Genomic DNA, 26,951 nt, shown 5'->3' on the forward strand with positions numbered 1-26,951 from the left:
TTAGATAATATATATAAGTATAAGCATGAATTGAATACATAAAAATGAATACAATTAAAGGGAACATTAGGACAGGGACAGTAGGCATGCTGGTGCTCTTATGCAAGCCCCTTACAGACCTCTAAGGAATGGGGTGAGGTCAATGGTAGACAAACTTAGGTTAAATTTTTGGGGGTTTTGGGATGAGACCACAGAGTCTGGTAGTGCATTCCAGGAATTAACAACTTTGTTACTGAAGTCATATTTTCTGCAATTGAGTTTGGAGCGGTTCACTTTAAGTTTGTATCTATTATGTGCTTGTGTATTGTTGTGGTTGAAGCTGAAGTAATCATTGACAAGTAGGACATTGTAGCAGATGATTTTATGAGCTATGCTCAGGTCATACCTAAGGCGATGTAGTTCTAAATTTTCTAAACCCAAAATTTAAAATATTTTGTTGTGACCAGAGGAGTGGAGGTCTCTTCTTGTGAAATATTTCTGGACGTGCTCAATTGTATTAATGTCCAATATGCATCAAAATCAACATCAATAGTAAAACAAAATAATACATCCATCCATTAAAACCCTGGATCTTTTTATTTCATTGGAAGGAACTGCTCAAGGAAACAAATAAGAAAATAATATGCTGTACAGGAGCTGGTGGACATTTTATTTTATTGTTGTATGGGTGAAGTTCAGAGTTAACAAGGCTCTGAGACAGCCTTCCTGATGCTTTGGATTACAACTCCCATAATCCCCATATAGCATTATCACCCTGCATATTCACTGACTACCAAGAATAAACACACACCTCATTCTTGCAAACCCAAAACATTACAGATTGTTATACAATGTCTTACTATTCAGTTCCCACTCTAAGACATCTATATCTACCATGTTTTCCTAAAAATAAGACCTGGTCTCATTATTATTATTATTATTTTTGCCTACAAAATAAGCACTAGGGTTTATTTTGGGGGAAACATGATTTCAGGGTGATCAGTCCAACTGGACATCTTGTCCTCCTGACACATGCACAAGAGGCAGCAAGCACACAGGGACTGATGGTATCTGGCAGCAGCTGAAGCCTCCAGTCCCTTGGTCTGCACACTCTGGGGTGTTGCAGCCCATGCAGCGTAGATGACTTGATTCCCTGTCCAAACAGCAAATGGAGGTAGAGGCGTGGGGGGGGGGGAAGTCAGGGTGGAAGTCAGACAATCCGAACATGCAACGCGGGTTACATGAAAGCCAAGAGTTGGTGGGCTGGGGAAGGCGGGTAACCACAGGAGGGTTGTTGCACAGTGCATCCAGGTCACTTGCCTTCACCCCCCACATACCTCTGCCTCCATCTGCTGCCAGTGCCACTGCCTCCCACATGCCTCCTCCCTGCCTCTGCCTCCACCTGCTGCTTGGACAGGTAATCAGTTCACCTGTGCTGCAGGGGATGTGGTTGCTACTGGATGCCATCGGCCTGTGTATGCTAACTGCTTCCTGTGTGCTGACCACACCCACCCCCTTTGCTAGGGCTTATTTTTGGGATAGGGCTTATAGTGGGTGTATACTTAAAAAATCAAGCTAGGGGTTATTTTCGGGGTAGGTCTTATTTTTGGAGAAATATGGTAACTAGATTAATGCCAAAAAGAAAAACATGAGCTCTCCTGAAGCAGACTCTGCCCTTTCATGCTTATGTTGCAATGGTCTGGCCAGCTGTGTAAGAGAGGTAGCTTACATTGCAACATCACAACTTATCTTTTCACCCTTGATCCCCATTCTGGAGGCACCACATTTTTGCTCAGGGATTTTACCTTGCACTGTAATCTTTATTAGCATCTGCTCCTCCACATGATATGAATAGCCAAAACAATAGCTCTTCTGATGTTGTACCGTGTGACCCATATGGCCTTTTATTTTAAAAATGTAAATTCCAAGACTGTGACTGTTCTTGTTGCAAGCCAAATCTACAAAATATGGCAATAAAGCACGAAGGGTCAGCAAATTACAAGATTTGTTAGTTGAGGCATTTTCTGAAAAAGGAAGTTCTCTGACTTTGTTGATTTATTCAGCAGACTGTAAGTGTCCTCCTTTATCTCAAGAGAACACCAGGAAAATAGGAAGCAATGTAAACTCCCACTCATGAGCAGAATTATTTCTTATTTTACAGGTAGTCCTCAACTTACAATTCACTTAGTGACTGTTCAAAGTTGCAACAGCTCTGAAAAAAGTGACTTTTTCACATTTATGTCCATTGCAGCCTCCCCATGGTCACCTGATCAAAATTCAGACGCTTAGCAACTGTCATGTAAGCACTGGGGAACTATCAGATGATTGGAAAAGAGCTGATGTGGTTCCCATCTTCAAAAAAGAAAAAAATTGAATCCAAGAAACTGTAGCTCTATCAGCCTGACTATCTATCAATATGTGGGAAGATCCTGGAAAAGATAATCAAGCAACAAATCTGTGAACATCTGGAGGCAAACAACGTTATAACCAGAAGCCAACATGGCTTTGTTAAAAAGACAGATCATACCAGACAAATCTTATTGCATTCTTTGACAACGTGACTAAATTAGTGGATCAGCGAAATGCTGTAGATGTAATTTACTTGGGCTTCAGTAAGGCACCTGATGAAGTAGACTACAACCTACTACTTGATAAAATAGAAAAATGTGGATTAGACAGCATCACTCCCAGATGGATTAGTAACAGGTTGATCAGCTGCGCTCGAAGTATAGTCTTCAATGGAACTGCATCTAACTAGAGGGACGTATGCAGTGGATCTATCAAGGTTCTGTCTTAGGCCAAGTACTCGCCAATGTCTTCATAAACGATTTAGATGAGGGGATAGAAAGGGAACTCACCAAATTTGCAGACAACAAGCTGGCAGGAATAACTAACACTCCAGAAGATAAGCTTAAAATACAGAAGGATCTCAATCAAATTTCCACTTTGGCCAATATCTAATACAGGCTAAGTTATGCTTAACCCCATCTCTTGCCCACTGCATTTATTGCTATTTTTTAAAGAACTGCTTGAAAATTTTCCTTGCGATGAAGCATTCCTGTTGCTGTACTTGTTGTATAACATAATTTATAAAATGGCATAGGGCCGGTGTAATGTATTTAAACTTTAGGAGGGAAATTTGGGCGGGAACAAGCACGTTGCTGATTGGTTGAAGCCTCAGCCAAAATAGTATTTAAAGAGGGGTTTTGCCTGTTGTCTTTTGCTGGGTTCACTATAAACTAAAGAGCTGTTGTCACTCACTGGTCTCCTGCCTCTTTATTGCCCGAACTTAACATTGGCGACGAGGATGGGATACTGAGGCAATGAGATCGGGAAAAGAGCTGAAGGAGCAAAAGAAGTCGCAAACCCAGCCATTTTCAAGGGCGGATAGTTAGCGATGTCCAGCTACACGCCGCCAGCGCCATTTGACCCAGCCAAGGAGAAATGGGGGTCGTACATGGCTCGTTTCGAGTGTTTCCTCGAAGCAAACGAACTACAAGGAGTCTTGGATAATCGGAAGCGAGCGTACTTCCTGAGCCACTGCGGTCCAGAGGTTTTCGATACCGCGGAGTCACTTTCAGAGCCAACGCCGGTACAATCGGTACCGTGGCAAACACTACAAACAACACTTTGAGCGCACTACGCACCGGTACCCTCAAAGTTCGTCCAACGGTTCGAGTTGAGGCAGCGGGTACAGCGAGAGGGTGAATCGATAAGCGTGTACATGGCCGCGTTGAGGAAAGCCGCGAACCACTGTGAGTACAGAGATTTGGAGGACTCCTTACTCGAACAGCTCATTTGTGGGGTCAGGGACATCCGACTACAAAGGCGGCTGCTGTCTAAGAGCAACCTGACTTTGGCAATAGCCTTGGACGAGGCCAGGGCTCACGAGATGTCCACCAAAGCGGTGGAAACCTTGCAAAAGCCGAACGTGCAGGGTGCCGGAGTGAAAACAACACCGGTCCACAGTGAGGAAGCCCAGGCCAAGTCGGAAGGTGAGGAAGAGGAAGAGGTTTTCCACACCGGGAGGCCGGAGAGAGGTGACCAGGGTGAATGCGTGAGTTGCGGGGGCCAACACCAATGACAAAACTGCAGGTTCAAGGATGCTATTTGTCGGCAGTGCGAAAAGAAAGGTCACATAGCGCAGGCCTGTCGAGCCCCCCAACCTTCCCGCCAAAAATTCAAACCGACCAATCAGAGCGTGGGAGCAGCGAAGCAGCCCGGGATTGGCCCATTCAAAAAGGGCGCGAAGTTAAATCAGACCACTGTGAGAGTGGGCCACGCATCAACACGACTAGAAAAAAAGATTTTTACCAAAACATACATCGAAGGGGTGCCGTGCCAAATGGAGGTGGACACCGGCTCGTCAATCACAATTATGTACTGGGACACCCTCGTGAGAGACTTGCCAGCCATTGCAAAGCGCCAGCTACAAACCCAGAAGCTGAGAGTGCAAGACTACCAGGGAAATCGAATCCCTGTTCGAGGGGTCACGTCTGTCAAAGTCAAGTATGGACAATTCAAGAAAACCCTGCCAATCACCGTAGTAGATGGAACTTTACCGAGTTTGCTAGGACTGGACTGGTTCCGAGCTTTGGGCATGGGAGTGACCGGGGTATTCCGAAATGAAGTCAACCTCAAGGATGAACTGCTGAAGGAGTTCGAGGACGTGTTCAAAGACTGCCTGGGCAAGTACGAGGGGACCCCTATTTCTTTCAATCTAGATCCACAAGTTGCCCCTATCAGGTTAAAGGCTAGGAGGGTCCCATTCGCCCTAAAGCCCAAGATTGACAGGGAATTGGACAAGCTAGTGAGCCAGGGAATACTAGTTCCCGTCGACCATGCAAAATGGGAGACACCTATAGTGACCCCAGTCAAACCGGACGGATCGGTCCGGATTTGTGCTGATTACAAGGCAACGCTTAACAAAGCATTGCAGAAGAGTGCATACCCCGTCCCAGTAGTGCAACACTTGCTGCACTCGTTAGGACAAGGGCAGGTTTTCGCCAAACTCGATTTGGCTCAAGCCTACCAGCAGCTACCCGTAGATAGCAGCACAGCCGAGGCGCAGACAATTGTCACGCACCGCGGCGCTTTCAAATGCACTCGACTCCAGTTCGGAGTTAGTGTGGCTCCAGGGCTATTTCAAAACCTAATGGAGCGACTATTACAGGGTCTACCCGGGGTGGTACCATATTTCGACGATGTCTTGGTATCAGCAGAAAACTTAGAGGAACTGGGGGTAAGACTAAGAAAGGTTTTGGGCATTTTCAGGTCTGCTGGGCTTAAAGTTAAGCTTAACAAATGCTAAATTGGGGTGGAATCCGTAGAATTCCTGGGGTACCGAATAGACAGGGAAGGGATTCACCCCACTGAGAGCAAGGTACGGGCCATCAGGAAGGCCCCAGCTCCCAAAAATAAAACGGAGTTACAAGCATTCTTGGGGCTTGTCAACTTCTATGCGGTATTCTTAAAGAACAAGGCAACAATAGCCGAACCGTTACACAAATTACTAGCAAAGAAAGCTGTTTGGTCTTGGGGAAAGGTAAAAGCTAAGGCATTTGAAGGGGTGAAAAACCTTTTGTCCAGCGATAGCCTCCTCATTCAATACAATGGCACGTTGCCATTAGTACTAGTTTGTGATGCATCTCCCTACGGGGTGGGGGCAGTGCTCAGCCATAGGTTACCGAATGGAACTGAAGCCCCTATAGCGTATTATTCCCGAACAATGTCCTCAGCCGAAAGGAACTACAGCCAGCTAGATAGGGAGGCATTGGCTATAGTCTCCGGGGTGAAGAAATTCCACGAATATGTATTCGGACGAGATTTCGAGATAGTCACGGACCATAGACCCCTACTGGGACTCCTAGTGGGCGACCGCCCAACACCCGTTGCACTTTCACCCAGGCTGACCCGATGGACTATCTTCTTAGCGGCATACTCTTACAAATTGCTCCACTGCCCCGGAAAAGACTTAGGGTATGCGGACGCTCGAGTAGATGCCCTTTACCAGAGACTATCGAAGACTCAACCCCGGGGACACCTGTCTTGCTTATTGACTCTTTGGACTCTGGCCCAGTCACATCCAAGGAAGTGGCTAGGGCATCTTACAAGGACATTACCATGAGGACTGTAATCGGTTGGGTGCAAAGGGGATGGCCCGCTGCGCCGGGCGAGCGTTTCAAAGACTTTGCAAAAAAACGATCGGAACTGTCGGTTCAAGGGGGGTGTCTGTTATGGGGGGATAGAGTGGTCATCCCGGAGAAATTACGAAAAAATGTATTGGAACTATTGCATGTGGGCCACCCGGGGATCGTGAGGATGAAGAGTTTAGCGAGGAGTTATGTATGGTGGCCTCTAATGGATAAGGAAATTAGCGACAGGGTAGGGAAATGCCAATCCTGCCAAGAGTCAAGGCCACTACCCCCTACAGCCCCAGTTAGAGAGTGGGAGAAACCCCAGGGGCCATGGTCCAGGATTCACATAGATTTTGCCGGGCCATTCCATGGGCAAACCTTTTTAATTGTAGTAGATGCCTACTCAAAATGGTTAGAAATCATTCTCATGAGAACCACGATGGCCGAGGCAGTCATCTCAGTCCTGAGGCACCTATTCGTAACTCATGGCCTGCCCGACACCCTAGTTTCCGACAACGGCCCGCAATTCACGGCAACCCAGTTTGAGGGGTACTTAGCGGAAGAGGGCATCAGACATGTCCTCTCGGCACCTTTCCACCCGGCAACGAACGGACTTGCAGAACGTTTCGTTCGGAGCGCCAAAGAAGCGCTATCTAGGATAAGTCCAGGCGATTGGCAAACAAAAATCGATACCTTTTTAGCAGTCCAACATAGAACCCCCTGTGTGACAACTGGCCGCAACCCGGCGGAACTATTGATGGGCAGGAAGCTCAGGTGCCCGTTAGACCGACTAAACCCAACCTACACCCCAGATGGGTACAAGGGGATACAAGAAAAAACTAGGGAAATGACAGTGGGTGACCCAGTGTGGGCACACAACTATAGCGAGGGTCCAAAATGGTTAAAAGGGACAATTCTTGGAATAACCGGGCCGAAATCATATGTAGTAGACATGGAGGATGGCCGGGTTTGGAGACGCCACATAGACCAAGTAAGAAAACGAATACCAAGTAATACAGAATCCAATCAGCCAGGCCCTGACTACCAAATGTTTGAATTCACAGCTGACTCAAACCCGAGGCGAGCGAGGGACTTATCTGAATCCGATGAAGTCCAGCGACGCCAACCGGTTCCTCCTGAAGACAGCAGGGATGACTCTGCCAATAATCCAGGGCCGGACGGCCCAGAGGAGGAGCTGGGAGGAACTAACAGTCTCTTCAACCAGCTCGACTCACTCCCAGAGAATGAATTGCGCAGGTCAGAAAGAGTTAGGAGACGCCCTGTCTACCTGCGTGACTACGTGGAGAAATAATATGCTAATTTTATGTAAATATGGGTACAATGCGTTCTGGGAGGGAAGGAGTGTAATGTATTTAAACTTTAGGAGGGAAATTTGGGCGGGAACAAGCACGTTGCTGATTGGTTGAAGCCTCAGCCGAAATAGTATTTAAAGAGGGGTTTTGCCTGTTGTCTTTTGCTGGGTTCACTATAAACTAAAGAGCTGTTGTCACTCACTGGTCTCCTGCCTCTTTATTGCCCGAACTTAACAGCCGGGCTACTTACGGGACCGTCTGCTGCCACCGAATGCCTCTCACCGACCCGTGCGCTCTCACAGAGAGGGACTCCTCAGGGTGCCGTGGGCCAGGCAGTGCCGACTGGCGACACCCAGGGGAAGGGCCTTTTCTGTGGGGGCCCCCACTCTCTGGAATGAGCTTCCCCCAGGTCTTCGCCAACTTCCTGACCTTCGAACCTTCCGCCGCGAGCTTAAGACACATCTATTTATCTGCGCAGGACTGGACTAGAATTTTAAATTTTTAAATGTTTAAATTTTAAATTTGGTTTTAAATGGGTTTTATTATTTATATCTCTATTTTAAATATTCGGCCTATGTAATAAGTTTTTTAAATTAATGTTTTACCCTGTATATATATATGTTTTTTTATATGGCTGTAAACCGCCCTGAGTCCCTAGGGAGATAGGGAGGTATAAAAGTGTGAATAATAAATAAATAAATAAATAAATAAATAAATAAATAAATAAATAAATAAATAAATAAACAAACATAAATAGGTAAATTTGATAATCCAAACATGAGAACTATTGGAAGTTGTCCTAAACTGAATCAGATTATACAAGTCTCCATGGAGTCATAGAGAAATATCTCCAGGCCTACCTGAAAATTGAATCTGTGACATTCTGCATCCAAAGCATATAGTATTTCAGTGGGAACTTCATTTACAAGTAATGTTTGACTTACAACCATTCATTTAGTGATCGTTTGAAATTACCAGAGCACTACAAAAAGTTACTTACAACCATTTTTCACACTTGCAGCATCCCCGTGGTCACATGATCAAAATTCAGAAACTTGGCAACTGGCATGTACTTAGGACAGTTGCAGAGTCCAAAGGTTATGTGATCACCTTTTGCAACCTTCTGACAAGCAAAGTCAATGGGGAAGCCAGATTCACTTAACAACCGTGTTGCTAACTTAATAACTGAAGTGATTCACTTAACAACTGTGGTAAGAAAGGTCATAAAATGGGGCAAAACTCACTTAACATCTGTCTTGCTTAGCAACAGTAGTTTTTGCTCAATTGTGACCATAAATTGAGAACTACCTTTTCTTGAGATGGTTCCTTGGCCTGTTGGTGAACTTTAAATTTTATGCAATCACTGCACAACAGTATCATTCCTGTTGGCATCTATTTTGCAAAGGAATTTAGAATAATCTTGGAGAAGGTATCTGATGACTGGCATAAAAAAGGAAGTGTGGGGTTGCAGCTGCTTAAGGATGCTGGATCTGCCACCAAAAATGGTTGACACTCTGGCAGTTCGAGTCCTGGTAGCACTGCAGGATGGGGTGAGCTCCCATCACCCACCTCTAGCTCCTGTCCTGCTCACTCAGTAGGCTAAAAGCATTACTGTGAGTAAATAAATGGAACAGCATTGCAGTGGGAAAGGCTAGCTGCACAAGGAGAATGGGAGCCAGTGCTGAACCTGTCCAGAGGTGAAATCGACAGAAGAGGGCCTGGAAAATTTCATCAATCTGACTGCCACTAACCAGATGATGAAAGCTGGTTCATCCTCTTTGATGCATCATGGATAAGTTTGCAGGCGCAAAACTGAAAGAAGTAATAATTGGGCTATCAGGACTGCTCTGTAAAGTGTAGATCTCCCTACAAATGTATACCATATGAAATAAATAAAATACTGGCATAAAAGACTGCAGAGTTCTGAGATAGAGGGAAACACAAGAAAAAACCCCACAAAATATCCCTATTTGATTTTGCTTAATATAAGATGTGACTGGACTTTGACAGGATTTCAAGACTCAGCTATTCTAATTTACTATAAAGAGTGTTCCTGAAAGAACCCATTATGTTCTTAGGACAGTTGCAAGTCCAAAGGTCATGAGATCATCCATTATGTCTGTTTCTTAGCTAATCAGCTTTATAGGGCTGACAACTATATAAATACTGTATGTATTTTGATCTCTGAAGGAAGAAGTAAGCAGGATCAAAAATTGGTTGTAATTTCTAATGGTGTTTCAAATCACTGTTAAGTGTCCAGTAAATTACCTCAAGTATGAGAATAGTCTGGCCAAGGTTGACTAGATTTCAGCCAAAGAATATTATGTAATCATTAACTGAGGACAAAATGTCTACCATGGTCCGATCCCAAAGTACTGTAATGAGGTAACATAATCTGTTATGAATCTGAATGAATGTTTGCATTTTAGTATTTGTTCATTACTTAACTAGAGGGTGTGTTTTTTTTAAGAAAAAAAGAAAAGTAAGCAGGAATTGGAAAATGGAACAGAATGGAGAATGGAAAGAGAAGAATAAGAAGAGGAGAAGTGGATGTGAAAACCAGCAATGGAAACAAGGAAGATTTATGTATGAGGAGCATGAACCATAAACGTAAAATAAACATGCCTTCGGCTTTATACTTTCTAGGCTTCATCCTAATTCTTCCAGTCAGTCTTTCCAATCAGAGCTCTGGAATCCTTGAACTGTACATAAGAAAGTTGTTTGACATGATAATGTAGATAAAGAATATAAGGAATATAACATGACTATAAACATGGAAAAATTCTAACCAAAAGCCTTGGGGCTATCAACATGTAGTGGGATTAGGCTATTTAATGAAGCTTGTATCTGCCATTTTGATCTTGCATGGCCCACAATGACAAAACGGGCAGGAAAGATTATGGGCAATATCTAACAAAAATCAGAGTTTAAGTCTTTTTTTCCCCAATGGCAATACAGCCCATATGAGCAGGTCTAACCCTGCTTAGCTAATTTCATGCTTATAGCTTTGTCTGGTTTTGTTCAGAAAGAAAGGATGTTGTCATGAAAAATGATTCCCTTTCTGGGGCATCATTCTATCAGTATTGGCTGAGGGTAAGGGAGGACAGAAGTATAAAAATGTAATTCCTTTTCCCTGAGAGAAAATATACTTTTAAGTTGGTGGCCACAGAACCTCTTTCCTCTATAGATTTAGAACTTATAAATTAAATTATTTAATAATAACGATTCTTTCTGTAACATTAGGATGGCTTTGCCCAGACAGGTTGCGGAGCACTTCAGATAGCGCTCCGCTAATCCAGAAAATTATTAGCGATTTTGGCACAGTCACAAATGATAAGAATCAGCTGAAACTGTGAGCCAAAAAAACAGAGAAGCTCATAGAGAAATCCTCCTCCTCCAAGCCTAGACAAAAATATAGGAATTTTCTTTACAAGGTTTTGCATGTTTAACATTGGTAGCTGGTTTCCATGCCTTATGGAAACTGAAGGTAGAACATAAAATGTTGCAAGGTGGACTTCCTTTCTAGGTAATGGTGATTCTGGATTCTGGGTTTCTATGAAACTTTGATTGTAATGCCAGAATTTCAGGACAATGAAAAGATAGCAACAGAGAAGCTGTGGCTGGTGATTACATTTACATAAAAGGGCTGGGCCTAAGAGAAAGCTGAATTCAATATCCAATAGATCTCTCCACAAGTCAAATTGATCTTTCTGATGAGGTCACCATTTGTTGGCAGAGATAGAGATTAAAGCAGAGATTAGTTTTCAATTTAACAGAATCACAGAATTGGAAGGGACCTTGGAGGTCTTCCATTTCACACAGTGGTTGTCTTCTTAGAAATATCTGGTTTATTTTACTCTCCTTTTCATGAAGTAGCTTTGCCTACTCTCTTAACCTGCATGTGTCAGCCTTACAAGATAGATCAATCAGGAAACATGACCTGATGAACTAATTTACTTCATTGTAAGGGTTCAGTAACATAATTTTGCAAGTCTGAAAGTACTTGTCCACATTCTTGCTGTGGGCTATTTTTATCTGATAGTTCTCTTGATTGTATCTGGTTGTCCTATCTCCTAAGGTCATTCTCACATACCATTACAATATAGTTGTCTGCATTATTTAGATAACTTCGTCTAATCAATTGTTTATTTAAGAAAAAAACAAGTGGTCCTTTATATCAGGAGTCTCCAACCTTGGTCCTTTTAAGACCTGTGGACTTCAACTCCCAGAGTTCCTCAGCCAGTTTTGCTGGCTGAGGGACTCTGGGAGTTGAAGTCCACAAGTATAAAAGGGACCAAGGTTGGAGACCCCTGCTTTATATTCTTACAAATAACTGTCTTTGAGCTTGAGACTTGATAATCACCCTCCTAGGAATATTTCTGGGATGCAAACAGCATGGAGATACAATGTTCTCTGAAGAAAATTAAAAGGTATTTGGTATTAGTTATATTCCTTCGGCAGAAATCTGATCTAACAATGCAATAGTTTCTTTCTGTGCTTGGAATTTCCTTATCCCTTTCATGTATACTTGGAATGTGATATTTCAGAGAAAGCATCAATATTTTATAATTTGGGAAAGAAGATTGAGTCTTCTCTCCCAAATGATAAAATATTCCTGTATGTCATATTTTTATGAATCTATCCTTTTCTCAGGTTTCAAAGTTCTTCACCTATGTATTGTTCAACTTGCCCAACAGTTTCTGTACTTCAAAGTTGTCTTGATACAATCATGTGCACTGCATAACCAGGGGTGAAATCCAGCAGGTTCTGACAGGTTCTGGAGAACCGGAAGAATAAAACCGGAAGAACAATAGATTTAAGCTTAATGTTAATGGCTCCAATCTTGATTGCAGAAAATATGACTTCAGTAACAGAGTTGTTAATACTTGGAATACACTACCAGATTCTGTGGTCTCTTCCCAAAATCCCCAAAGCTTCAGCCAAAAACTGTCTACTATTGACCTCACCCCATTCCTAAGAGGTCTGTAAGGGGCATGCATAAGAGCACAAGTGTGCCTACCGTTCCTGTCCTATTGTTTCCTTTCATTATATCCAATTAATATAGTTATTACATACTCATGCTTATATATATGCTTATATATTGTATAGTTATTTCATGCTTATGCTTATATATATTGTGTGACAAAATAAATAAATAAATAAAGATTTCCTTCTGTGTAACAAAGGAATATATTGTGTCTGCACAATTTCCCTCCTGTTGCACCTCTGTGTGTGTGTGCATGTGTGAAACTTGCGCGCACAGCAGAACCTGCCCAGCTGGCTTTCCATACCAGTGTTTCTCAACCTTGGCAACTTGAAGATGGACGGAATTCAACTCACAGAATTCCCCAGCCAAACTGCCAAAGTTGCGAAACTGTTCCAATGAATGGATTGAGTACATGTTTTTCTCAGAAGCTCTTGGCTGGGTTCATTTCATTTTATAACTTCCTTTTTCTTTTGCTGGCTCCTGGTAACAAAAGTGATCCTCTTCTTTCCACTTTCAGAGAATAATCCTGATGAAAATCAGATAGATTCCAAGACCCAAGATCCTGACATTCCATCCGTTGGATGGAAAAAGTAAAATGGATTTAAAAACAAAACAAAATTCTAAAATGTGATGTAGTTTCACATAGGAATATAGATTCTGTGCATTCACTAATTCATTCCATGTTATAGGATCATTTTATAAAACAGCAAAAGCTCTGAAAAGGAGATAGTTAATCCAAAACCAGATCTTGAATAGTTCAGCAGCATCCAATTCCTGTTATGTCACTGTGGGTACAGTATTAATCCTTGAGGAAGGGCAGTGTCACATTATGTAAACCACACAATGCAGGTAAGTGATACTGGGTACACTCAATTTTTTTAAAAAACATTCTTGTACAAGTACAAGACAAAACATTCTTGTACAAGTACACAAAGCCTGCAATTACTGCAGGTTCAAGCCCGGCCCAAGGTTGACTCAGCCTTCCATCCTTTATAAGGTAGGTAAAATGAGGACCCAGATTGTTGGGGGGGCAATAAGTTGACTTTGTAAAAATATACAAATAGAATGAGACTATTGCCTTATACACTGTAAGCCGCCCTGAGTCTTCGGAGAAGGGCGGGGTATAAATGTAAACAAAAAAACAAAAAAAAGTTGGCCTGCCTGTAATTAAAAGGTGATATTCATTACATTTCCTTCATTACAACATTTTAGCAGGAAATTCTTATGCATGTTTATTCAAAAATAAGTCTGACTACATGCACAATGAGGTTGTCTCCCCACAATAGATGTACAGGACTGGGAACTTAATTACTGCTTTCAGAAATCGTTAGCATAGTACATTTCCTTTCTTTCCCCAATGGCTTTTTCTGGATGACTTTTCCTATCACCATTCTGCTTTATACCCCTCATTCATATCTTTCCCCCCATACACACACTTTTTAATTATTTCCTTACTGCTTTTCTTCCTCACATTTTTATGACTGCACTGTTTGTCATTACTCACCATAGGTATCTGTTCTTAACCAAGAGCAGATAACTAAGCTTGTATTTTTAAATAGCAATGCAAACTTTATTTATTTGCATTTTGATTGCAATGTTGTATCCAACTACCTAAGGGGCATAGTTTGCTTTTCAACATCTCAATCAATCAATCAATCAGAATAGAGTTGGAAGGGACCTTAGAGGTCTTCTAGTCCAGCCACCTCCTCAAGCAGGAGACCCTATACCATTTCAGACAAGCAATTCTTTTGAATGACAAGTCTCTTCTTTAAAACCCCCAATGATGAAGCACCCACAGCTTCTGAAGGCAAGCTGTTCCACAGGGTTAATTGTCCTCACTGGTAGGAAGTTTCTCCTTAATTCCAGGTTGCTTCTCTCCTTGATTAGTTTTCATCTGTTGTTTCTTTCCAGCACCTGAGGGCAGGACAAGAAACAATGGATAGAAACTAATCAAGGAGAGAAGCAACTTAGAATTAAGGAGAATGCCTTCTTTGTCACTTGACCCTTTGTGGATCGCTAATGCTGCCCACTGGACTTTTTACTCTGATCTCCACCATTTCATGCTGTGCCACAATTTTGTGCAATGCTCCTTAACTGCTTCAGTCTTTAGTGAAATGCAACTCAGTGGTGAGCAAAGTAAGGTTTTACACTTAGGCAAGAAAAACCAAATGCACAGGGACAGAATAGGTGGTACCTGGCTCAATAGCAATAACTGTGAGAAAGATCTTAGAGTCCTAGTGGACAATCACTTAAATATGAGCCAGCAGTGTGCTACAGCTGTCCAAAAGGCCAATGCAGTACTAGACTGAATCAACAGAGGAATAGTATCAAGGTCACTGCTTTATACTGTATACCACACTTGAAATACTACATCCAGTTTTGGTCACCCTTAAATTGAAACTCTAGAAAGAGTGCAGACAAGGGTAACAAAGATGATTAGGGGACTCGAGGATAAATCGTTCAATAAACAGTTGTGGGAACTGGTAATGTCTAGTCTAATGAAGAGAAGGAGTAGGGGTGATGTTACAGCAGTCTTTCAATATTTGAAGGGCTGTCACACAGAGGAAGAGTACAATCTATTTTCCAAATCACTTGAGGGGAAGACAAGATGTAAAGGATGGAAGCTTAACTAAGAATGATCCAACCTAAAATGAAGGAGAAATTTCCTGACTGTTAGAAAAATTGATCAGTGGACCAGCTTACCTGCAGAAGTTGTGGGTGCTCCATCAGTGGATATTTTTTAAGAAGATATTGGACATCTATTTGTCTGGAATGATATAGGGTCTCCTGCAGGGGATTGGACCAGAAGATCTCCAAGGTGCCTTCCAACTCTTGTTATTCAATTCATGTTCCTCTCCAAAGGTCTCCCATGGTCTCCTAATCTCTTGGATTGTCCTCTCCAGCTTTTCATAATGCTTCTCCCTCAGAATGCTAATATCCCACCTTACTGCTGGCAATATTTTTTTCTCATACAATGTGTTATGTATTAGTGTTGTAGTGTTGTACCTTTAAATATTTGAGCGGGAAATCAGCATGTTGCTGATTGGTCAAAACCTCCAACAGAACTGTATAAAAGGAGAGGGTTTTCGCCCAGCCTGTTGCTGGGTTCACCCTATATTAAAGAGCTGTTGTCACTACCCTGGTCTCCAGCCTCATTACTTCCCGAACTTAACATTGGCGACGAAGGTGGGATTTCGAGGCTAAGGAGAACCAGAACCGAGCTGAAGCGCGATAGTTCCGAACCCAGCAAACTCAGGGCAGAAACGCGGAAATGGCAAACACGCCACCCGCACCGTACAACCCGGTCAAGGAGAAATGGGGAACGTATATGACCCGTTTCGAAAGCTTTCTAGAAGCCAACGAACTACAGGGGATCCCTGACAACCGCAAACGGGCTTACTTCTTAAGCCATTGTGGGCCGGAGGTCATCGAGATTGCGGAAGCCCTGGCAGAGCCAACGCCGATACAATCGGTATCGTGGCCGACTCTGCAGACTTTGCTGAAGAACCATTTCGCGCCGACGCCGTCCAAATACGTGCAGCGGTTTGAATTCGGAGAACGTAGACAGATGGAGGGCGAGTCCATCGGTGACTACATGGCCGCTTTAAGAAGAGCGTCCAAGGACTGCGGATACAGAGACCTAGACGAGGTGCTACTCGAGCAACTCGTCCGAGGGGTCAAGGACATCCGTCTACGGCGACGGCTGCTAGCCAAGAGCAACCTGACACTAGCCAACGCTCTGGATGAAGCCAGAGCACACGAAATGTCTACTAAAGCAGCAGAGACCCTGCAAAAGCCTCTTCAATCCAAGGTGAGCGCAAAGCCAACGCCAGTACACCAGGAGGAGATTCAGTCCGAATCCGACGGTGAGGGCGAGGATGAGGAAGGGGTCTGCCGGACCGAGAAACGCGACATTGAGGACCGTGACGAGTGCGGAAGCTGCGGAGGGCAGCACCAGCGCCAACGCTGCAGGTTTAAAGACGCAACATGCCGGCGGTGTGGGAAGAAAGGGCACTTAGCTCAGGTCTGCAGAGCGGCCCAACCTTCCCGCCGAAAATTCAAATCGGCCAATCAGAACGCGGAACCGGAAAGGCGGCCCGCGATTGGTTCAAACAAGAAAGGCGAAGTCTAACCAAACGACTGTCATTATAGGCGCGCCTCAACCAAAGTGGAAAAGAAGATCTTCACAAAGCCCAAGATAGAGAGTACGGTGCAGGCTTGAAGTAGACACGGGATCAGCGATCACCATCATGTCCTGGGACACTCTGGCGAGTCGCTGCCGTCCGTCAAACGCCACCTGCAAGCACAACGGCTACGAGTGCACGACTACCAGGGAATCGCATCCCTGTTCGAGGACCACCTCCGTCCAAGTCAGTATGGTCCACATAAAAGACCCTGCCCATCACGATCGTCGAAGGAACTCTGCCCAGTCTGTTGGGACTAGACTGGTTTCGTGCCCTGGGCATGGGAGTGACTGGCATCTACAGAAGTGACTGTAACCTGAAAGACATTCTCTTTAACGAGTTCAAGATGTCTTCAAGGACTGCCTGGGCAAGTACAAAGGGACCCCTATTTCCTTCAACTTAGACCCCAGGTAGCCCCCATTAGGCTTAAGGCGAGGAGAGTCCTTTGCCCTAAAACCAAAATTGATAAGGAGCTGGATAAGCTCATTAATCAAGGGATCTTGGTGCCAGTCGATCACGCAAGGTGGGAGACGCCAATCGTCACCCCATAAAACCGGACGGGTCAATTAGAATTTGCGCTGACTACAAGGCGGCTTAACAAAGCCTTACAGAAAAGCGCTTACCCGGTTCCCGTAGTGCAACACTTATTGCACTCGTTGGGGCAAGGGCAAGTCTTTGCAAAGTTAGACTTGGCCCAAGCCTACCAACAACTGCCAGTAGACGCCCGCACAGCCGAAGCCCAAACGATTGTGGCGCACAGGGGTGCCTTCAAGTGCACCCGATTACAATTTGGGGTCAGTGTGGCACCAGGGCTGTTCCAAAACCTGATGGAACGACTACTGCAGGGGCTCCCAGGGGTAGTTCCTTACTTCGATGATGTCCTAATTTCAGGGGAAAACATGGAGGAACTGGGGGAGCGGTTAAGAAAGGTCTTGAGCATTTTCCGGACAGCCGGGTTAAAAGTCAAGACAAACAAATGCCAGATCGGGGTCGAATCCGTCGACTTCTTGGGCTACCGGATAGACAAGAAAGGAATTCACCCTACTGAGAGCAAGGTTAAGGCAATTAGAAAGGCTCCAGCGCCCAAAAACAAAGCAGAGCTGCAGGCATTCCTAGGATTGGTTAATTTTTACGCGGTCTTTTTAAAGAACAAAGCAACCGTTGCGGAACCGCTGCATAGGCTCTTAGGGAAAAATACTGTTTGGTCTTGGGGGAAGTCAGAAAATAGGGCTTTTGAAGCAGTAAAGAACCTGCTCTCAAGTGATAGCCTGCTCATCCAATATCACGACTCATTACCCATAGTGTTGGTTTGCGACGCCTCCCCTTATGGGGTGGGGGCTGTACTCAGCCATAGACTTCCAAACGGCACAGAAGCCCCTATAGCGTTCTATTCGAGAACGATGTCCTCCCCAGAGAGGAACTACAGCCAGTTAGACAAAGAAGCACTAGCCATTGTGTCAGGGGTCAAGAAATTCCACGAGTATGTATTTGGGCGGAATTTCGAAATCGTGACTGACCACAGACCGCTACTAGGAATACTGGCTGGCAACCGCCCAACGCCTGTGGCACTTTCGCCGCGATTGACCCGATGGACTATATTCTTAGCCGCTTATTCGTACAAGCTGCAACATCGACCAGGAAAAGAAGTGGGGCACGCAGACGCATTAAGTCGATGCCCACTACCTGGGGCGACCGAAGACCCCACTCCAGGGACACCCATCCTACTTATTGACTCATTGGACTCTGGCCCAGTCACATCTAAGGAAGTGGCTCGGGCATCATACCGGGACATTGTGTTAAGGACTGTACTCGGTTGGGTACAGAGAGGGTGGCCCGCTGCGCCGGGCGGAAGGTTCAAAGAATTTGTCAAAAAACGAGATGAGCTCTCAGCTCAAGGGGGGTGTCTGTTATGGGGTGATCGTGTAATAATTCCTGAAAAGTTAAGGGGAAAGGTATTGGACCTCCTCCACGAGGGTCACCCAGGGATCGTAAGGATGAAGGGGTTAGCCAGAAGCTATGTATGGTGGCCACTCATGGACGCAGAGATTGCTGAGAGGGTAGGGAAATGTCAGGCTTGCCAAGAATCCAGACCTCTACCCCCAACGGCCCCAGTCAGAGAATGGGAAAAGCCCCAAGGGCCCTGGTCAAGAATCCACATTGATTTTGCTGGCCCTTTTCACGGCCAAACATTCCTAATAGTTGTGGATGCATTTTCTAAATGGTTGGAGGTCATACTCATGAAATCCACTACGGCCGAAGCAGTAATCGCAACCCTGCGCCACCTATTCGCAACTCACGGATTGCCAGACACTCTGGTGTCCGACAATGGGCCTCAATTCACGGCAGCCCAGTTTGAAGAATACCTGGCAGAGGAAGGCATCCGACATGCCCTCTCTGCGCCTTTCCACCCTGCGTCGAATGGCCTTGCAGAGCGTTCCGTCCGGAGCGCTAAGGAGGCATTGTCCAGGCTAAAGCCAGGTGACTGGCAAACAAAAATAGACTTTTTCCTAGCCATCCAGCACAGAACCCCAAGCACGGCCACCGGGAAAAGCCCAGCCGAGTTGCTAATGGGACGGAAACTCCGGTGCCCACTGGACCGTTTGAATCCCCATTACACACCAGAGGGTTACAAGGGAAAACTAGAAAAGACCAGGGAAATGAGCATAGGCGACCCGGTGTGGGCCCGAAACTATGGGGACGGCCCTAGTTGGCTCACAGGACAAATAATTAAAGTAACTGGCCCAAAATCATACGTGGTAGAGCTACCCGACAACAGAGTGTGGAGGCGCCACATAGATCAGTTAAGGAAACGAATAACCGACCAAACTGAACCAAATGAAACATATCATGATCAATACCAATTTGATTCCACAGCCAACAATGACCCGGGGGAGGCGCAAGACTTAGCTGAGATCCCAGAGTTCCAGCGACGCCATCAGGTTCCCGAGGGAAGCGGCAGAGAAATTGAAAAAAGTAATCCAAGGCCCGATGGCCAAGAAAAAGAGTCGGCCAATAATCCGGAGCCCGTTGGCCCAGAGAAAGTGCTGGGAGGAGAAAACAGCCCCTCCGACCAGCTCAAAACACCACCCAGAACTGAACCGCGCAGGTCAGAAAGGACTAGGAGACGCCCAGGTTATTTGCGTGACTACGTCGAAAAATAACATGTAAATATTTATGTAAATAGAGGCAAAGTGTTTTCTGGGAGGGGAGGAGTGTTATGTATTAGTGTTGTAGTGTTGTACCTTTAAATATTTGAGCGGGAAATCAGCATGTTGCTGATTGGTCAAAACCTCCAACAGAACTGTATAAAAGGAGAGGGTTTTCGCCCAGCCTGTTGCTGGGTTCACCCTATATTAAAGAGCTGTTGTCACTACCCTGGTCTCCAGCCTCATTACTTCCCGAACTTAACACAATGTCTCTTGAGTCACCTGGAATATAGGTAAACAAGTAAGGTTGCCTGAAGCAGTTTGATGAAAAGAGGCATTTATTCTATTATTCATCTGAAAAATAAATGGGAGCTTTACATAATAGATCTGTTTGAGTTTACATAATGGATAAATGTTTATATTACTTAGTTTAACCATACAGGGGTATTTGCCTAAGATTGAATTTACAATTGGAAAGAAAATAAACTTAATGTATATGTGATTGATTTCAACAGGACAAAAGAATAAATAACTTCGTCTAGATCTATTCCTTTGAGCAACATGGGAGAAAGAACTTACTCTGTCATTTTTGCTGTATCTTGGCATTGTTTCAAATCTTAACCTCTCCACTTTGACCATATAACTTACTACTCATTCAGGCTGACCCACTGGAAGAAAACCTGAAATGTAGCCATGACAATATTGGGTCATGACTGATAGTAGAGGTGGCCTTTTTACCCTTGTCCCATTTTCAGCTTCCTCAACGTAAGTCTTGAGATGTCCCCGTGACATGATCAACACAGAGTAAAATTAGTTCCCTCTGTCAGATACCTCACATGAGATGTGTTCTACTATTTCTGTTCCTCCATTTTTTAAAACCAGTTTTGTGCATTCACAGCTCCTGTACATTGCTGAGTATTTTATCTTTCAAAGTTGCAATTTTCCGATGGTGAGGTATTTCCCTTTAGTGCAGCAGTTCTCAACCTGTGGGTTGGGACCCCATTGGGGATCGAATGACGATTTGCCAGGGGTCACCTAAGACCATCGGAAATATGGGAAGTATACTTACGAGTTGAAGAATCACGCTCCAATGGTTGACTCCAGAAGCCAGCTGCAGGCTCTTCAAATCGCTAGCCAAATTTGGCTTCAGGCACGATGAATTAAAAAAGAGAGAAATCTTTGCTCTTTTGTCTCCCTCTCAAACCAGCTGCAATCACTCCCAATCGCTAGCCTAATCTGGCTTCAGGCGCGATAAATTTAATAGGGGAGGAGTCTCCGCTTTAATGCCTCCGTCCTCAAGGCAATCGCAAGCAGTTCAGATCGCTAGCCAATATGGCTTCAGGCGCAATAAATTCAAAACGAAAATAATTTTATGGTTGGGGTCGCCACTCGTGGGGAATTGTATTAAAGGGGTCGCCACAACATGGGGAATTGTATTAAAGGGGTCGCAGCACTATAAAGATTGAGAACCACTGCTTTAGTGGGATTCTGTTAAGTAGTAGTGGCTGCCCTCTACTTTCCCTTCCCTCCATCTATAGTTTGCACACTGGAACTGTGACTTATGGGACTACATTTGTTCTCTATTAGAAATGTTTTCTTCTCTCAATGATTTGCAGTGTAAGAAAGCTCCATAATACAGTTTCATTTTTTAAATTAATTTTACAAAAATAATATAGCAATAGCACTTAGACTTATTTATTGCTTCACAGTGCTTTACAGCCCTCTCTAAATGGTTTACAGAGTCAGCACATTGCCCCCAGCAATCTGGGTCCTCATTTTACTGATCTCGGAAGGATGGAAGGCTGAGTCAACCTTGAGCCAGTGAGAATCAAACTGCTGGCAGCCAGCAGTCAGCAGAAGTAACCTGCAGTACTGCATTCTTATTGTTCCACCATGGGTCTTGTTGAGATGTAAATGCTCACAATGAAAAGGGAGGGAGGAACAGGGGGAAAAATCAGGAATTTTTCTTCATGAAGTTATGGTACTATTTTTTCCTTTAATACAAAACAAATCTTGACAAGAATCTCCTTTACTTTATATGTTTGTTGGTTATTAAAAAAAACCCTGAATGAATTAAATAGAAGATTATGCAACTGACTTATCACCCCACTTTCTAGTCATAAAAGCCCTGAAGACATTTTCCTTGAAGACTTGTCAAAGGAAAACTGAGTTGACATTATATTTAAGAAAATAAAATAAAACATATATATTTTGAGATTTCTGGTCTGTATAAGGTCTCAGATTTGGGATGAGAAGAAGGTTTTACGGAAACCACAAACAAGTTCAGTATGAAGAGGCTCACAACTTGATTATTTGCTCTCCAGATTAGTTTTGTACTATAGTTTGATAGATCCCATTGGCTGAGAGGTCTAGAAAAAGCAAAGCCAACTATGAGGAGGAGATTATTTTGAGGAAAATAGATTTATTGAGATATCTATTTTGGGTCTCAGGTACTTCCAGCCTTAATTAATTAATCAATTGAAAAGACTTTTATAGCTACTCATATTGTGACCAAAACTCTGGGTGACCCACAAAACAGTAAAGCAGCAACCCCAACTGCCCCCCAAATAATAACAATAAAAAATAAAAACATAATGGGACCTCACAGCAGCACTCGTCTACACATTGAGATACCATCTTGTTGGGCTCCTGCTTCCTCCTACACCAAGGCTGGTGAGAAGAGTCAACTCTTCAAGGCCTTCTCAAAGTAAGGAGGATGGAGGCCTCTCAGGGAAGGCAGTTCCCAAGGGTGGGGTAGCTATGGAGGAGCTGTGCATTTAAGAGAGCACTTTATAGAAATCTGGGTTGTAGATATACAGACTCATAGTATTGGACGGGATGTTAAGAGGTCTTCCAGTCCAACCATGCCTACCCAAAGTAGGATTCTTTTTTTTTTTTTTTGAAAAATTTTATTAGATTTAAGACAAACAAAAACAATGGACATTGCTCCACGTCTCTGGTTTCTAACATTTACGTCAAGTTCAAGTTACTATATCATATATTCCTCAGTCTATATACAAATTTACATATCTCCTAATTCCTTATATATCAAGTATATACTATATATATACTACTCCTACAACTATATACATATTTAATAAATCTATTATACCCTCACAAGTACAATATACATTGATATATACATTTCCAGACACTCATTATCTCTTGTTTTTGGCATTTTTCCTCCTCTCAAGCCATTCGTAGAATTTACTCCAGACCTCATAGTACCTTGATTTGTTTTTATCTTTGAGTTCTAGAGTAAGTCTGTCCATCTCTGCACAGTTATAGATTTTGTTTATTACTTCTTCTTCTGAGGGTATTTCTTTACACTTCCATTTTTGAGCAAATGTTAATCTTGCCGTGGTTAATATATGCAATGTTAAGTAGGTAACATTTTTATCGTATTTGCCATCCATCATGCCCAATAAGAAAAATTCTGGTTTGACCTCTATTTTGACTGTTAACATCTCTTCTAACCAGCTTCTTATTTGCTGCCAGAATTTTTTTCTTTTTGGCATTCCCACCACATGTGATAGTATGATCCTAGCTCAGTTTCACATTTCCAACAAATTGGAGAATATTTTTTACTAATTTTTGCCAATCTTGTGGGTGGGAGGTGCCACCTGTAAAACATTTGATACAAGTTTCCTTTGTAAGCGGCCACCAATGTAATTTTAATATTTTTTCCCATAAATTTTGCCAGTTATCCGGATCAATACTGTACCCAAAACATCTACCCCAGATTATCATGGTCTCCTTGACTTGCTCTTCAAACATGTCTTGTTCTAATAAGTACCTATATAGTTTTCTTATGGCCTTTCCGTCCGTATTTAATAAAATTTTATCCAACTCTGATGATTTATTTATTTTTATTTATTTAATTTGTCATAACAGTATACACAAGCATCACACAAAAAGATTATATAATATGTAAACATATATATGATGAGAAACAAGGAAGTATAAGCATATATATGTATATATAGGGAAAGAAACAATAGGACAGGAACGGTAGGCACGTTTGTGCTCTTATGCACGCCCCTTAAAGTCCTCTTCGGAATGGGGTGAGGTCAACAGTGGATAGATTTTAGTTAAAGCTTTTGGGGTTATGAGAAGAGACCACAGAGTCAGGTAAAGCGTTCCAAGCATTAACAACTCTGTTACAGAAGTCATATTTTCTGCAATCAAGATTGAAGCGGTTAACATTAAGTTTAAATATATTGTTTGCTCTTGTATTGTTGTGATTGAAGCTGAAGTAGTCTTTAACAGGAAGGACATTGTAATAGATGATTCTATGAGTTAAACTCAGGTCATATCGAAGGCGGCGTAGTTCTAAATTGTCTAAACTCAGGATTTCAAGTCTGGTGGCATAAGGTATTTTGTTGTATTCAGAGGAGTGGAGAACTCTTCTTGTAAAATATTTCTGGACACATTCAATTGTACTGATGTCTGAAATGTGGTATGGGTTCCAGACAGTCGAGCTATATTCAAGAATTGGTCTAGCAAATGTTTTATATGCTCTAGTTAGTAGTGTAGTGTTTTTGGAGAAGAAGCTATGCAAGATTAGAGTAAAATCACTATCTATTTTTAATGCCCCAACAACAGGAGTGAAATCTAGCAGGTTCTGACAGGTTCTGGAGAACCGATAGCGGAAATTTTGAGTAGTTGGCAGAACCCGCAAATGCCACCTCTGGCTGGCCCCAGAGTGGGGTGGGAATTGAGATTTTGCAATATCCTTCCCCCAGGAGTGGGGAGGGAAAGGGGATTTTGCAGTATCCTTCCTCTGCCTCTTCCTTCTAGTTTTATGCCCTTTTCTTTTTTATCTTTCATAAATTTAGACTGTATTTGTAGATATACCCACCAATCTAATTCAGTTCCTTCTTCCTTTAATTTGTACCTTGATTTCAGTTCCCCTTTCATATTTAATAATTCTTTATATGTAACAGCCCCTCCTGTTTTGAGAAGGTTGGGACGTGTGAGCATTTCTACTACCGATATCCAATTAGGAACTTCTATATAGTTATTTCTTTTAGTTTTAAGCCAAATATCTAAAAGTGCCCTCCTGATGTAATGCCTTTGGAAGTAATGGTGGGCTTTATGTTTCTCTTCCCAGATGATAGCATGCCACCCTATTTGGAGATCATGTCCTCCCAGAGTAGGATTCTTCATGCTGTCCCAAATGACCTTTGCTTAAAAACCTCCAGTGATGGAGCACTCATAATATCATAAAGGAGGCAATTCCACTGATCAACAGCTGTTTATTTCAAAAAATTGGATTTCCTCAGCTAAACTTACACTCACTATTTTTCTCCTACCTTCAGGAGTATGGAGAATAAAACCACACCACTTCTCTATGACAGCCCTTCTGGTATTTGAAAACTACTATTATATTGCCCCTCGGCTTTGTCTTATTTAAGCTAAACATACCCATTCCTTAAATGTTCTTCATAAAGTCCAATCTTTGTAAGAGTCTAATCCTTTCATCATCTTCGTCCCTTTTTTGCATACACTTCCCAGTTCCTCAGTGTCTTTCTTGTATTGTGGTGATCAGAACTGGATGCAATATTTCAGATGTGGTCTAGCCAATGCAGCATGGAGCAGAACAATTACTTCTTGTGATTTAGACATTAAACATGATACAGACCAAGAATTTTATTTATTTGTTTGTTTATTTAAATCCATTTACATGGCCACCCATCTCACAAATGTGACTCCAGGTACTTAACAAAGTTTTTAATAATAAGATATAAATGCAATATTATACATATTATTTCTTGCCCTTAGGTAAGAAAAATCAGATACACAAATACAAGAGAAGTAATACCAATGCTCAGAAATAGCAGCTGAGAAAAAGAATCATAGGTTAAGCACGAGCCACCTGTATGGTGCACTTGCTAAAAATATCCCTAATATATATGATTGTACTGATCTATATTAAGGTTGTTTTAGCAAGTGTACCATATGGATGGTTCATGTCAAACACAACCCTGATGTGGCCCTCAATGAAATCGAGTTTTACACCCTTGGTCTAAAGAAAGCTGCCTAGCAAATACATTTCCAAAACTAAACTATTTCTGAAACTAAGCCCAGAACAGGATACAGAACCATTTCCACAGAATCTGAAGTGAAATAAATGGAAGATCACATCAGACATTAAAAATTAAGAATGAGGACTTGTTCCCCCAAGCTGAGCCATGGGCATTTTTCTCTTTCTCCTGCTGACAAATAGCTGATTTCAAAACCAAAGATAATTATTTGGTGACTTTGCTCCCTAGATTCAAATGGGAGCAAGTAAGAATGGCCCAAAATGATCTTTGGATGATTGTGAATCTTGGGAGGAGCAGGATCTTTAGGATCATAATTCTCAGTAACAAGCAATCAGAAGATCGAGTCTTTTACCATCTCTTCCTTTCAGCTGTTCATTTTTTAAAGCATGCCTTGGTTTTAATTGTAGTATTAATATTTTATTGTTTATTTACTGATGACCTATTATTTAACCCCTTGCTCCAATTTTTTCTTTGTTTTCTCATTGTTTACTATTGTAAAATATTTGTCAATGCTCAATTAGGCAGGATAATATATGTTTCTGTTTTTGTTATTCAATTCACATTTTAAATGTTTTATTTTACTTTTGTAAAAAAAAAATCCCTTTGGAGTTTGCATTTTAATTTTCTATGTAAAAATAATTTAAAAAATTAAGAATCACAGTTAGATTGCACTGTTAGATTGCAGTTTTAATGACATGGTGGCTCAGTGGCTAAGATGCTGAGCTTGTCAATTGAAAGGTTGGCAATTCGATGGTTCAAATCCCTAGTGCTGTATAACGGGGTGAGCTCCCGTTACTTGTCCCAGCTTCTCCCAACCGAGCAGTTCAAAAGCACGTAAAAAATGCAAGTAGAAAAATAGGGACCACCTTTGGTGGAAAGATAACAATGTTCTGTGTGCCTTTGACATTTAGTCATGCTGGCCTCATGACCACGGAGCCGTCTTCGGACAGCGCTGGCTTTTCGGCTTTGAAAGAGATGAGCACCACCCCCTAGAGTCAGGAACGACTACCACATATATGTGAAGAGAACCTTTCTCTTTTACTAATGTAAAATCAGATATAACAGTCCATTGATCAAGTGTTTGCTCAGTTAGTGCACACACACACATACTTTACACCTGATCTTCGCCAAAAGGCCAAGAAATAATGTTCAGTTAAG

The 26,951-nt window shown here is 42.7% G+C and overlaps 1 protein-coding gene across 1 annotated transcript in view; it reads left to right on the forward strand.

Annotated features, from left to right (window-relative positions):
- The window catches only part of LOC131190292 (uncharacterized), a 170,883-nt gene that overhangs the window by 134,171 nt on the left and 9,761 nt on the right, over positions 1–26,951 (forward strand). The gene's annotated exons all lie outside the window — the stretch shown is intronic.

Source organism: Ahaetulla prasina, chromosome 1 (assembly GCF_028640845.1).
Source record: "Ahaetulla prasina isolate Xishuangbanna chromosome 1, ASM2864084v1, whole genome shotgun sequence".
Taxonomy (NCBI): Eukaryota; Metazoa; Chordata; class Lepidosauria; order Squamata; family Colubridae; genus Ahaetulla; species Ahaetulla prasina.